Here is a 15,720-nt window from a genome sequence, read left to right on the forward strand (position 1 = left end):
GATGGACACGAAATATTGTAAGTATTAAAATTAGTTTTAATCCTTTCTCAGTGCTGTTAATATTCCATTAAACCTCTAACATGAATTCTTCACAGCACTTAAGCCTCAACACACATAGAATGGCTTAATATAAAAACCATACTAAATGCAAAAAAATTCAATAAAAGGAAAAAACTGAAGATATGGGATGATACAATCAAAGAAATAATCACAAAGAAAAAAGAAGCCTATCACAAATAGTTAAACAGTAAAAGATTAGAAGATGAAATAGAATATAAAAGAATAAGAGCCATAGCTAAAAGAGAAGTCAGAAAAAGACATAGAGAATCATGGAACAAATTTGTTTCTAATTTAGAACATGATTTATATAAAATAAGACCCAATGTATATAAGATTTTGAAACACTTAAATGCAGATACCAAAGAAAACATAAAATTGAACGCCGAATTTAAATTAGAAGAATTTTTAATTACTACACAGAATTGTGGGCAGACAAATATTTTAAAAAAGACAACTGGCAAACAATTAATGAAAATGAAAAGGAAATAACTAAAGAAGAATTAGAAATCAGCTTGAAAGAAACAAGAAACGGAAAATCACCTGGTGAAGGTAAGCTAGGTTCAGAAATATATAAATACTCAAGAACAAGTTTCAAAGAAAGACTCCTATTATTTTAAAATAAAATCTATTCAACCGGTAACTCTCCCCCCCCCCCTCCCCAATAGAATGAAAAAAAGCAATTGTGATTCCTATCTTTAAAAAAGGTAGTAGAGATGACTATAAAAACTATAGAGGTATAAGTATACTAAATTCCTGTTAAAAATATATAGCAGAATTTTAAATAGCAAACTAATGAAATATTCCAAAAACTTTATTTCAGAAGTACAGAATGGATTTAGAAAAGGATGATCATGTATAGACCTGGCCTTTTGCCTAAAATTAATAATAGAGAAAAGAAGAGAATACAATTTAGAAACACACATTGCATTTATTGACTTTGACAAAGTTAAAAGAAACATATTATTTAACGTATTAAAAGAAAGACAAATACCAAATAATATCCTAAAAGCTATCATAAATATATATGAAAATAATCAAATGCAAATAAGATTAAATCATCAGCTATCATATACAAGAGAGATCCATGGGGTCCTACAGAGATGTCCTCTCTCAGCAACTCTTTTTAATATTTACCTAAATGAAATAATAATAAAATGGAATAAAAATTTCCAAGAAGGTATTAAACTTTCTCCTACTGTGAACTTAAACACTCTCCTTTTTGCCGATGACCAAATAATAATTACTAATAATGAAGATAACTTACAGAAAGCTATTTTAGATCTAAATGAGATAGCCAAAGATTATGGTATGATAATATCATCAGAAAAATCAAAAACTATGGTCTTTAAAAGACAACATCCGGTAAGAACAAAAACAGTAATAGATAACAAGATCTTAGAATAGGTGAATTCATTTAACTACCTAGGATGTATGATCACATATGAAAATGAAAAAGTTATAAACCTAAAAATTGCAAAATATTTAAAAATAACAGGTGTAAACTCTATATTTAAACCAAACCTAGTTAAAAAACAAATTAGACTAAAAATATACAATATATTAGCCCTACTAGTCTTAGTGTATGGAAGTGAAATCTGGACAATAAAACAAAAGGACAAACAAAGATTAATAACAGCAGAAATGAAGCTTATGAGAAACTGCAAAGTATACTCTATTTTATCACAAAAGAAACGAAGAAATTATGAAAGAATTAAACCAAGAACCAGTAATAGAAAAAAATTAAAAAATATAAACATAAATGAACGGAACACGTTCAAAGAATGAAAACAGAAAGATTACCAAAGTACAAGCCATTAAGAAAAAGAAAACCAGGACGTCCTCTTAAACGATTCAACGATGACTTCTAAGGCCGGAACAGGGCATGCTAGGCCTAAATCCTTGATTCGCATGATGATGAATAGATAAGGTTTTAATGAAGTCAAATGCTTTTTCAGAATCTGAAGACAGAAACAGGGAGGTGTAATTTGTTTATCTTTTCTATAACTTTTCTAACAGTTTAGATATGATCAGTAGTACTGCAGTTATATCTAAACCCTGCATGCATGTTCCTGTGACTATATTTTATATATGATCCTCCAAAACACAAAAGGCCACATGGCCTGTACCAAATAAATGATGTGTGGGCTGGGGTTACAAGCAAAATATTGTTGATTGGAGTGCTAGAGGTTATAATCTTGGGAACTACTCCCTGGGGAAGGCTACTTCACAGAATAAGTGGATAGAATAAAAGATGACTGGGAGCAGCTCAGTTTACATGAATATTGAGTGTTGTTGCTCATGTTATTGTGGATTTAATAGAGATGGGGAGGGACATAATCGATGTTAGTTCTGCTTAACAATGCTGATGGAAATATCTGTAGAAGAGACACAAGGTGGAAATGGACTGTCTATGAGACAATAGATGACAAGTGAGAAAGGTGTAATCATTCAACGAAATCACTCTTGTGAATAGCATCAAGAATTTTCAAGAGAACTTTTATGTACATTATCATGCATATCAAGGATTTAGGTCTATTGTGGCCTTCCACGATACGCCACAATGACTTCTAAGGCCTTCCAGCCTTAGAAGTCATCGTGGACTTTTAAGAGGACGTCTTGGTTTTCTTTTTCCTAATGGCTTGTTTTGGTAATTTTCCTATTTTCATTCTTTGAACATGTTCCATCCATTTATATTTATATTTTTTAATTTTTTCTATTATTGGTTCTTGGTTTAATTCTTTCATAATTTCTTCGTTTCTTTTGTGATCAAATAGAGCATACTTTGCAGTTTTTCTCATAAACTTCATTTCTGCTGTTATTAATCTTTGTTTGTCTTTTTGTTTTATTGTCCAGATTTCACTTCCATACAATAAGACTGGTAGGGCTAATATATTGTATATTTTTAGTCTAGTTTGTTTTTGAACTAGGTTTGGTTTAAATATAGAGTTAATTACACCTGTTATTTTTAAATATTTTGCAATTTTTCAGTTTATAACTTTTTCATTTTCATATGTGATCATACATCCTAGGTAGTTAAATGAATTCACCTCTTCTAAGATCTTGTTATCTATTACTGTTTTAGTTCTTACCAGATCTTGTCCTTTAAGGGCCATAGTTTTTGATTTTTCTGTTGATATTATCATACATTTTTGAAATAGATTTCACGGTTTGATATGAACACAGATGATTAAGAAAATAACTATTTATTAACTTAAAAGCTAATATTTCGCTGGTATTATATCCAGCGAAATATTTTAGAAATATTTTCTAAAGTATTTTAGAAAACCACACCTTAAATAGTTCAGACCTAATGGTGAGTTTTGATATCACCTCATTATTCACTAATGTACCACTGATTGAAACACTTAACTTACTAAATTCACAATTTCCTCCAGATATATTTCAGCTATTTAAATTCACAGTACAGGCAGGTTATTTTGCTTGGAAAGGGAAAATATACAAACAATTAGATGGGACGGCTGTGGGTTTGCCCCTTTCTACCCCCCCTTAGCCAATTTCTACATAGAACATCAGGAAAAATCTGGACAGTCATCTTAAGACCAAATTAATATTTATTAGTTTTATTTTATTTCATTTTTTCAAACTTTCTAAGACTATCATTTGGACTACTATTTCAAAACTTTTTTTTTTTTTTTTTTTTTTTTTTTTTTTTTTTTTTTTTTTTTTTAAACCAGGATTGTGCCATATCAGGACTTTAGTCTTGTGTTGCATGCTGCAATTATTTTTACTAGCCCCACTATAACACCGGATTGTGGTTGTTTTGCATTTGTAACAAACTTTGTGTTGTGTGCTCTGAAGATGCTGGATATAATACCAGCGAAATATTAGCTTTTAAGATAATAAATAGTTATTTTCTTAATCATCTGTGTTCATATCAAACTGTGAAATCTATTTCAAAAATGTCTGACGAACACATAAGCCTATCCACGTGTATTATCATACCATAATCTTTGGCTATCTCATTTCGATCTAAAATAGCTTTCTGTAAGTTATCTTCATTATTAGTAATTATTATTTGGTCATCGGCAAAAAGGAGAGTGTTTAAGTTCACAGTAGGAGAAAGTTTAATACCTTCTTGGAAATTTTTATTGCATTTTATTATTATTTCATTTAGGTAAATATTAAAAAGAGTTGCTGAGAGGGGACATCTCTGTAGGACCCCATGGACCTCTTTTGTATATGATAGCTGATGATTTAATCTTATTTGCATTTGATTATTTTCATATATATTTATGATAGCTTTTAGGATATTATTTGGTATTTGTCTTTCTTTTAATATGTTAAATAATGTTTCTTTTAACTTTGTCAAAGTCAATAAATGCAATGTGTGTTTCTAAATTGTATTTTCTTCTTTTCTCTATTATTAATTTTAGGCAAAAGGCCAGGTCTATACATGATCGTCCTTTTCTAAATCCATTCTGTACTTCTGAAATAAAGTTTTTGGAAGATTTCATTAGTTTGCTATTTAAAATTCTGCTATATATTTTAACAGGAATTTAGTATACTTGTACCTCTATAGTTTTTAGGGTTATCTCTACTACTTTTTTTAAAGATAAGAATCACAATTGCTTTTTTTCATTCTATTGGGCAGGGGGGGGGGGGTACCAGTTGAATAGATTTTATTTTAAAATAATAGGAGTCTTTCTTTGAATTTTGTTCCTGTGTATTTATATAGTTCTAAACATAGCTTATCTTCTCCATGTGATTTTCCATTTCTTGTTTCTTTCAGGCTGATTTCTAATTCTTGTTTAGTTATTTCCTTTTCATTTTCATTAAATGTTTTGCCAGTTGTCTTTTTTAAAATATTTGTCTATCCACAATTCTGTGTAGAAATTTAGAAATTCTTCTAATTTCAATTCTAATGTTTTACTGCTTAACCATTTATGATGGGCTTCTTTTTTTCATTTTGACTATGTCTTTAATTGTATCATCCCATATCTTAAATTTTTTTCTTTTATTGAATTTTTTGGTCTTTCCTAAGCCATTCTATTTCTTCATTTTGTTTTATTTTATCTAGATATTGGTTAATTCTTTGTTCATATAGCCATTGTATATTTGTTTTTTATATTTATTTATTGTACATTTATTTTTAATAGTCTCATTTTATAAACATTTTCTTTTACTTGTAGCCATTTAGGTGGTAATTGTAATTTTATTTTAAAGAGGAAGTGATCACTACTTATTTCATATCCTATGTGAACTCTAACATCTTACGAAAACTTTCTTTTCATTTAAGATAAAATTATCTAATATTTATTTCCATCCTCTTGCTGCCCAAGTCTATTTATGTATGTCTTTATGTTTATAGAAAGAATTCATTATTTTTAGGTTATTATAAACTACAAAGTCAATCAATTTTTTACCATTCCTGTTTAAAGTATGTTCTCCATATATTCCTATGTTATTATTAATTTTCATTTTTCTAATTCTTGCATTTGAGTCTCCTGCTAAAATTACATAATCATTTTTATTTTTATTTATTTTATTATATATTTTTTCTAACCGATTATAAAATTCAATATTATCCTGTTCTCTTCCTTCTTCTGGGGCATATAAACCAATTATTGTTAAATAACCTCTATCTATTTTTATTCTAGCTTCTATTATTCTTTCATTCCATGATTTGTAATGTTTTAACTATTTTGAAAGGGAGTTATGAATCCAAACCATGACTCCTGCTTGTGCTCTTTGGTCTCTGTCAACTCTACTGTATATCACATTAAAATTTTCGGTTCTCGTGGTTCCTTTTAATTTCTTTTTTGTTTCAGTGATTACTGCTATTTTAAAATTTCTTTCATTTAATTATTTGGTCTAATTCTATTTCTTTATATGCTTTTCCTCTTGCATTCCAGTTTGCTATATGTATTATATTTTATCGTTTCCATTTTCGTTTTACTTTTTCCATTCCAGGGTCGTTTTTCATAGAGTCATTCTGATTACCTTTTTCTGTCAGCTTAAAAGTAAAATTATGTTCTCCATGTCAGGTGACTAGCTTGACGATGGATAGTTCAGTGGTAGGGCTGCTACCTTAAGGCTTCTGAACTAGCCTTCTTCCAAATTTAAACCCATAGGAGGAATAGGGTATATTGAAGGGAAAAGAGTAGATTATAGTAGAATAGAGTAGAATTATAGTAAAGGTTTATAGAGGGGGACACAGTTATAAGGCCAGAAATGGAAAGACCCCATGGCCCTTGAGTACTCTAATAGCATAAGGTCATAAAATAAGAAAAGGTGACTGATAATGCCTTATAAGAAAGATTAAAGTGAGTCAATCTTCCTAGTAGAAGATGAGGATAGATCCAGCTAGGGGACCATGGGAGTGCCACTCCCCTTACAATCAAGATGATTGCCCCCTTATGGCCCTGTTGGTCAACAAGTCCTTATTCAGTATATTCGGACCACCCTACCATATGTACATGTGTGTATGTGTGTATACATCACTTGAAATATGAAAGCAGTACAGTATTCCAAACTTTGGCAAGTTTGAAATTTGTACAGAGAAAATACAGAAAAAAAATGTTTTGGACGAAAAAGGATGCCAAGCTTTTTGAAGCTGAAGATACTGTGCTAAATGATGTGATTATGCCTGAAGGGCTAAGTCCAAAAAGAGATCCAGTCTTGACCTTTGAGTTTTATCAAAAGTAATGGGAGAAGAACTATGTCTTGTTTTTATGAGAACAAAAGGCAAAACTAGATTTTAAAAGCATTGAAGGTGACTAGGTTGTTAATTCTCCATTGAAAGATGGTGAGATGGTGTAGAGATTAGTGTTTAGAACACTTATTATAAATGAACTTGAGATATTTGGGCACTGCATGGTTTGTTGTGTATAGGATGAGTAGAGAGTACTATCATCAGCAAAACTGTGAATAGGGTTTGAGCTCAGTGAGAGCAAGTCATATGAAGAAGGTAGGTAGGTGAAATAAGAGCCTGATGATACCTGCATTAATAGAAAAATCTGAAGAAAGAACAACTTCTATTGCACATAGTGAATAACTGAGAGAAACTTGGACAAATGTCAAGTGCAGCACTGGTTTCTTCCAACCCTTTCCATGGCAAGTGTCCAGAGGTGGGTAATGTAGGCGAGGAATCGCTGTGGATCTTGATTGGTGAAATTCACGTTGTGGTCACTGATTATTTGATAGTTCTCTGGTTTATTATCCACATAATAAAACTAATGACTTGATCAAAAAGTTACCTAATTGGTCAGAAGAATTTTAAAAAATCTTCATTGAAACATCCATTAGTTTCAAGAATTTATAGCACACAAAATACACACACACAAAAAAAAAAAAAAGATATTCTGTTATGGCCAATTGTAGATGGGAGAGATTCACTGACCTCAAATTTCACAAAATATCTGTCAAACCTGATATCATTATACATAGGAAAAACAGAGTCATGTGTGAAGAATAGCTTACATTTTATTGAAAAGGTAAAAGATATAAATATAGAGCCTTCAGACATCTTAGCAAGTTTAGATGTAGTCAGTCTTTTCACCATTGTAAGGGATGACACAGTGGATCTGCTTATAAACCTTTTTCCACCAGATACAGTAAGACTATTCAAACACTGTATTGAAAAACTTTTTTCATGTTTCAGGACAAATATTGGAAACAAAAAGGACTTTCTGTGGGTTCCCTCCTTTCTCCAGCCTTAGCCAACCTGTTTATGGAAAATTTTGAAATGAATGCAATTAAAAACTATCAGAAAAAACCGAAAATTTGGTTATGTTATGTTATATTAACTATTTTCATTATTTGATCAGGAAGAATGGATGAGTTAATTTCAAAGATTATCTGAACAGTTTGCATCCCAATATAAAAGTCACTCTTAAATTGGAAGATCACAAAAAATTATCATTCCTTGATATCTTTGTAGAAATAAATGAAGAAGAAAAAAAAATTATCCTTTTCAGTGTACACAAAAGCTACTACAGTGGGAAAATTTTTTTGTATGTCACTTCACACTATCATTGTACCCATTACAAAAGATAGGCATGATTAAAACATTATAAGATAGAGCGTACGGTATATCCAGCACATCAATTAAAGGGAATGAAGGACTGCACTACCTGAGACAGAACCTCAATAGTTATGAACTCAAGACAATCACCAAAATTCTATATACATTCTTACAGCTCCTTTACTTAAACAAGATTTTAGGAATGCAATTACGCTACTTTACGTCAAAGTGGCTTTTTAACCTTTTTTATAAAATCTCTAGATGATCCACTTGTGGAATTTGCTGTGTAGGCCAGATGGAAACATCAAGGGAGATCTGCATGTCTGAACATGTAAAAGACATCGGAAAAAGGAAGAGAGCATAAATCAGGCTTGGCATCCCACACAACTACCACAGGCCATCAAGTCGTTTGGCAACAAACAAAAATCCCTTATATTAATCAGAATTGTTTTACAAGAAAGTTCAGGGAAGCCTTGCAAATGCTAAAGATCCTCGCACAATATAACTAAACTCAAGACTTAATCTTACACGGAGTTTGATCTGCTTTCATTAAAAATCTAACTGCCATGAGCCTGGGATACGACATGAACAATGCCACAGAACTTGACAGCAACAACTAGCAGTGTTCCAACATGCATACAGTAATGAATTTAACATTTTTATTCTGGTTACTTATTTATTTGTATGTACCAGTTGTGAAGTTCTGATAACATATAATATATGTAATTAATTATTTCTAGTCTTTTATTGTGTATAACTTTCTAGTATCCTTTACAATGAAAGTGTGACAACTTATGCACTTGTAGGGTTATAATTTTTTTTTTTTTTAATTATTATTATTAAACTCATTATTTATCTTAAAATGTGGTCTCAATAACAAAAGCTTCCCACAGAACTTATCACCCATTTCTTTGGAATTGGCTGTATATGAGCTTGTTTGCTGTAATATGGATGCCAGATGAATCTAATATAGTGTACAGATAATAAGAACAAATGTTAATTCATGAACCTGTCTCTTGAACATGATTGGTAGAATTCCATAAGGACCAGAAACCCTTTTGGTATCCAGGTTGTTCAAGATTCTTTGATCTTTTTCATCTAGATCATCTATGCAAGAATTGGATGAGAAGAATGAAAGTCAGCTTTATATTTAGGTAATGTTGTGATATATATTTTTGGATAAGAAAGAGGAAGAAGCACATATTGATAAAAGCTACACCCAATGTTTGAAAAGATGTGAAGTATGGGTGTTGATTTGCCCAAAATTTGGACAACTATCCTTTTAAGATCACCTTCAGTCCAACAGCTGTGGTTTGTCTTATATCTAATCCTAGCAAATGCAAGATTAGCTGTGAGTCTTTTCTATTATGGTTTTGAATCATTTCCAACTTCCAAAAGAATGGAAAAAATCAGTTATTGTACCCATCCTGAAATCTGACAAAAATGCTGCAGAATGTCAAAGCTATAGACCTATCGCATTAACTAGCATACTCTGTAAAATTACTTAAAGAATCATGCATTCCAGGCTCATGCACTGGCTGACAAAAAATAAGAAAATTAACTACTACCAAACTGTCTATAGAGCCTGTCATTCGACAACAGATCAATTATTCCACTTCTGCCAAACAGTAATAGACTCATTTCAGGAAAAGACACCTACCATATATGACTCCTTGATATGACTGCTGCTTTCGATCGTGTTTGGATCAAAGAATTAATGCAAACAGTACATGATATTGGAATTAGAGGAAATGCTTTAATCTGGACTGCTGATTTTATTAGAGGAAGAAAGATCAAGGTTAGAATCAATGCAGCAATATCAAGAGAGCGGAGAACCTGGGCTGGTGTTCCCCAGGGCTCAGTACTCAGTCCCTTACATATTCCTTTTATATGTCAATAACATTCATCTCTACCTCACAGAAGACACAAAAGCAGCTTGCTACGCAGATGATATAGCCATCTGGCATGCTAGTGCTGAAATCAAAGAAACAGGGGAGATTCTAAACAAATCCATGAGAGGGTTAGAAAAATAGTCAGATGAACTTACTAAAACAAACTAAGCACCTTTAATACAGATAGGAAAAATAGACATTCCTACAGTCCCAAAGTCATGATCAACAACAAGCTAATTGAAAAAGTCACAAATCCAAAATACCTTGATATTACGCTTGAGCAGGAATTACGTTTTGCACAACACATCTCTAACACTTCCAACAGAGCTCTAAAAAAAAAATTAAATATACTGAAAAGGCTTTGTTGAACAAATTGGGGTGCAAAGCCAAAAATCCTCAAAACTACTTACACACTAATAAGGCCAGTAATGGAATATGCAGCACCTATCTGGTCACCTTCGGCCTCATCGGTAAAGGAAAAATTAGACAAAATACAAGCAAAAGCATCCAAGATTGTCATTGGTGCAGTCTCATCCACTAACAACATCAGAGCCCAACAGGAATGGGGGCTCAACCTGCTGGAGGACAGACGAAAATTTGCCACCATAAAATTCATACATAATATTAGAAGCTACCAAAGCGATCATATCTCCCTAAAAACTTATGAAAATTGGATTCAAAAATGCAGATTTCACAGATCATCAACTTTACAATATGATGACACTATTAGGAAGGAAATGGGTCTTGATCAGCTAAATGCCCACATAAACAAAGAACCTCTATTTTCCAGTCCTTTACCTCCATAAATCTAAACCTTACTAAACTCTGTACAAAAAAAGAATCAAAGGAAAAGGCCTAAATACTATCGACCTTCTTTTTCACCCTCCAAACAGGTTATTTGTTATACCAATGGATTGTCAGACACCAATGTGATTAATGGAGGCTCTGCTGTTCTCCTTCTACTCCCGAAAGGTGAAAAACTTTCAATAACAGTTGGATCTGGAAGAATTGCTTCCAATTTTACCAGCTAACTTTACACAATAAATAAAGCACTCGAAGCCTACTTAAAATTATCATCATCTCCAGGGGCGTGCCAGTAGTGTCCGGCACCTGTGTGCAAAAGTTTAGTTGGCGCCCCTATCCTCCCCCTTCCAATAAAAAAATCACTTTAAAAAAACGTTTTTTTTTTTTTTGTTTTTTTTTAAGTATTTCCTCCTCTTTGGCGCCTGTGTACATTGCACACATTGCAAATATGGCCAGCGCACCCCTGATCATCTCAACAATCTGAGGGAATTATAATTTACAGTGACTCAAGATCAGCTATGGAGGCAATCAAAAATGGCAATACCAAGCTCACACAAGACACCCATAAACTCTTAAATCAATTAAAGTGTTTAGGAATAAGTTGCATTTTACAACAGATTCCTGCTCATGTAGGCATTGATTACAATGAAGCAGCTGATAAATTAGCAAAAGAGGCCAGATAACTCAGCCAAGAAACTGACATGAAAACTCTTGCTGATGCTAATGCACTAGCAAAAGCTAAACTAATTCCACTGAAATCAGTGATACAACATCAAATTCCTGAAATCAATGCTGACAGAAAGACCTCCTCCATGATAGCAAGACCACGAACAGGACATTATAGAGGAATGAAGATCAATACAGATGATATAAGAACATATAGAAACTGCAACAACTGTCCCAATACTGAACTGACACCCACTCACATCTTTACCTGTCTGGCAATTACAGCAGCCTTGCAAGAAATAGATCCTAATCCTGAACAACAGCTCTACAAACAAAATCATCAACATAGCCAAAGCAGTTCAAGGAGCACATGGAAACATCTAAGATTCTTCAAAGGACAAGACAACAGCAAGTATTTAATTGTTAGTGCCATGCATCCTGTGACAGATTTTGTGCTTTGAGATACATTGGATTGGTTGGAATCACTGATCAGCTAAGTACAATGTCTATTAACTGTGCATATGTTCCCTGCTGGGTTTCCTCCTTTTTGAAATATAAATCTCAAGTTTCCAGAAAGGTGCAAAATGGTCTCACCTAATCTAAGGAACTTTTTTCTTAAACACCTAGAAGAAAGAATTTTCTCTCTCGATCCAAAACCATTAATTTGGCTGCAGTACGTTGATGATGTTTTTGCAGTTTGGAGCCACACAGAATTCTTTGCTTAATGTACACACATAATATAAACAAGATGGATCCATTTCCACTTCTGTCTACCAAAAACCAACTTTTTCAGGTCATTATATCCACAATACATCAGCTCACCATCCATCTCAAAAATATGGCATCATGAAATCTTTAGTATCCAGACCACGCAAGATTTGTTCTTCAAAAGAATCTCTAAAACAGGAATTGGAAATTGTCAAAGAAACAGCCTTACTAAATGGATATAATCCAATAATAACCAAAATAATAATCAACCACTTTCCTATAAATCGACCTAGACAAGAAGAAACCCACAGACCTCCTTACCATATATTAAAGGCATCTCTGAATGTGTGGCAAAAATTATTAAAAAAATATCAACTCATTGCTACCTATAAATCCATCAATCAAATTAGCAACTTGCAACCTGCTTTATACGAAGTACCATGTTCATGTAAATTGTCTTACTATGGACATACAGGAAGATCTATAAATAAGCATATCTCTGAAGTTTGATGAAATACAAACATATTTCATCAAACATCATAAATCTGGCCTTGCACAACACGCTAACTACAGAATGCAATGGAATAATGCTAAGCTGCTGCATACATCTATATATAAACATGAACATTTACATAAAGAAAATGCTAAAACGTCACAGACCTAATCGTAATTGAAATGACCGTCTCACTATTCCAAAAGTTTGGGAAATTGTTATCCTCAATTGTATATTAAATAAATTTAGCTATTATATTTTAATTTTAATTAGTTTTAATTTTGGCTCATTAGTTTTGAGCCATGAACATGCAACTGTATATGTTGAAGGATTCCAATCTAAGCATACACTACTGTTTTTTAATTAGTTTCTATTGTTGCATGAAAATTGTAATGATGATGTCTTATGTTACATGAGATGAAATATTTACATAATAAAAAAAAGTTATTTACTGTGGCATATGTGTTACTTTATAGATAAGGATTCTTCGATAGACTATAGGTTCCAATCCTTTATATTTTTGGTATCACTGAACCTATTGATAGAATTTTGAATAATTATCACTTTAATCTCACATTTTCCTATAAACAAAATTTCTCATCTGTTACCATACTAGATCCCTTGTGAATGTAATTTGATATACTTCCATATTGTGAAAAAAAAAAAAAGAATTAATGAACATTAATATTATGTCAAATACGTGAAACCTCAAAAGTCTGGTGTCTGACACAGCATAGTATTGACACTAAAGTCAGTATCCTGTGGGATGAAGCTAATTTTTTCCATAGAAGCAGTTTTAAATATGAACACCTTTTCGAAGAAAGTTGTGAAGCCCTTTTACATCAACCTAACCTGAATTGAAACTATTGTCTCTGTCTCCCCAGAAGTTTGGAAGATTCTCATTTTATGTCAGCATTAAAAAATAGTTGGATAAGTACCAGATTGACCATAATAGGGGTAACTGAAACAAAAAAAGACAAAAATTGGTGAGATCTTTCTGAGCAATAAATACAAAATGTTATATTCAGGCAGTGATAATCAAGGAAAAGGGGGAGTAGCAATAGTATTCAATGCTAAATACGAGACTAATCTTCTTGAATGGCAGGCAATATCAAGTACAGTGATGTGGGCAAATATCAAAATGGGGAACTGGACAATGAGACTTAATTGTGCCTATGGTCTCACAGAAGGTTGTTCTAAGGTAGAAGTGGAGGAATTTTGTGAGGCTTCAGAAAAAAGTTGAGAGAGAGAGTAGGAAATGATTGTCAGGCAGACAAAAATATTTTTGGGAAAATTTGGGGGAAAAAAAAGCTAATAATAATGGCAAATACCTGTTGGATTTCTGCTCAGAACATGGACTGATTATTACTAACATAATGTTCCAACATAAAAATGTGCACAAATTCACATGGAGAGAAGAGACAAGGAATAGGAAAGTCTCATTGACTGTTATTGTTGATAGTGATGTTTCCTCACTGTTGCAGGACACTAGTGTACAGAGGATTTGAAATTGGAAATGATCACCATTTAGTCTTGAGCAGGATAAAATTTAATTTCATATTGAAAAGAATGACATGTAAGAAAGTTTTAAAGCGAATAAAAGTTGAGCAGCTCTCAGATGTGAACTGTAGACTAAAATACACAAATTTTATTGAAAAAAAAATGAAAGAGTTCGAGAACAGGAACCAAACTTTGTAGATTCAGTGGCAAGCCTTGAAGAAAACACTGATGCATTCAGCCAGAGAGGCATGTGGTGAGGTCTGCAAGGATAGAAAAATCAGAACTCCATGGTGGACACAGGAAGTTAAAGAAGCAGTGAAGGAAAAGAAAAAAGTTCCTGGCAAATAGGTCAGCTTGTGCTATTAGAGAATACAGAGACAAAAGTAAGAAAACTAAACACTACAACTAGCTAAACAAAAGTCATGGGAGGACTTTGGTAAGAACATAGAAAATTAATATCAAGAAGGCAGCAAGATATTCTGGAGGTTGTTGAAGAAGCTCAGAAATGGATGAAAGATGCTGTAAAAGGAATTAAATGATAAAGGTGACATGAAAACTGAAGAAAAAGTTATCCTTGATGTGTGGAGTAATTACTTTGAAAAATTGCTAAATGAAACAAGCAGTGACATCACAGTGGTTTTTAAAAAAAAAAAACACTCGACAGGCATGCAATCAGGAATAATGAAGCAGCTGGAAAAATGGTGAATTATAAGAAGTTTACATAATCTGCTTATGTTATTCGCATGCTAATGTCAGTCTTCTGGAAGGACAGACTGTCCACATGGTGCATACATAGACCTTCCTCGGTCTCACTTACAGCATGGACGTGCTATATTTTTAGTGTTTTAATGCTATATGTTTTTATTTGTGTGTATCTTAATCCCTAAATCCAATGAGAAAATAGATGTCCTGTTATTGAGATTTTTGAAGAGAAGAAACAAGCCACTGTTTAAATTTTTGTTTACCCATACTATTTATTCTGTATTACATTATTTTTCATTAATAATTACATATTGAAATACAACCTTGTGTGTGAATTCTCTGATTGAAACTAACAGAAATAACCTTTAAAACTTTAATGCACTACCACATACACATACTTTAAGCAATAGGGTGTGCTTAAATGTATGAAGGGATTAAATCCAACTTATGTAAAATTCAAACATAAAATTTTGCAAATTGTAACCCTTATGTACGTCAGACTACCTGTACATGCATGTATTTTTTTTACTTAGTCCAGAAATTCTGCTCTGGAGACCAAACATGGAACTTTTTCAAGCCACTTCAGGCCTCCATTAAGCAAGGCAGTCTCATACTATCCGATGAAATTTATCTCCAACCTAAAGACAGTTACAAACATTCATGCCCATGGTAGGATTTGAACTTGCAGCCTTTTGGTTGGAAAGCAGTTACCTCTAACCAATTAGCTAAGCAGACCAAGTATTTATTCAATTATTTTTGTACCACTTAAGTTTATTTTCAAGCAAAAATTACATATATATATAAAAAAAACTTTTATATAAGTATTTGTTGTGTTTTATTTATTTACTTTTTTTTTCTAATCCATAAACATGAAACATTTTCTGTCAATTTTTTTTTATCATTTTAAAAAC

At 32.4% G+C, this 15,720-nt stretch overlaps 1 protein-coding gene and 1 long non-coding RNA gene across 5 annotated transcripts in view; one reads left to right on the plus strand and one right to left on the minus strand.

Annotated features, from left to right (window-relative positions):
• Positions 1 to 15,720, plus strand: part of DENR (density-regulated protein) — a 102,896-nt gene that overhangs the window by 20,363 nt on the left and 66,813 nt on the right. The gene's annotated exons all lie outside the window — the stretch shown is intronic.
• LOC150101988 (uncharacterized) overlaps positions 1 to 15,720 on the minus strand; it is a 144,610-nt gene that overhangs the window by 18,993 nt on the left and 109,897 nt on the right. The gene's annotated exons all lie outside the window — the stretch shown is intronic.

This window comes from Typopeltis vanoorti, chromosome 11 (genome assembly GCF_054136105.1).
Source record: "Typopeltis vanoorti isolate ZY-2024b chromosome 11, IOZ_Tvanoo_1.0, whole genome shotgun sequence".
NCBI classification, from domain to species: Eukaryota; Metazoa; Arthropoda; class Arachnida; order Uropygi; family Thelyphonidae; genus Typopeltis; species Typopeltis vanoorti.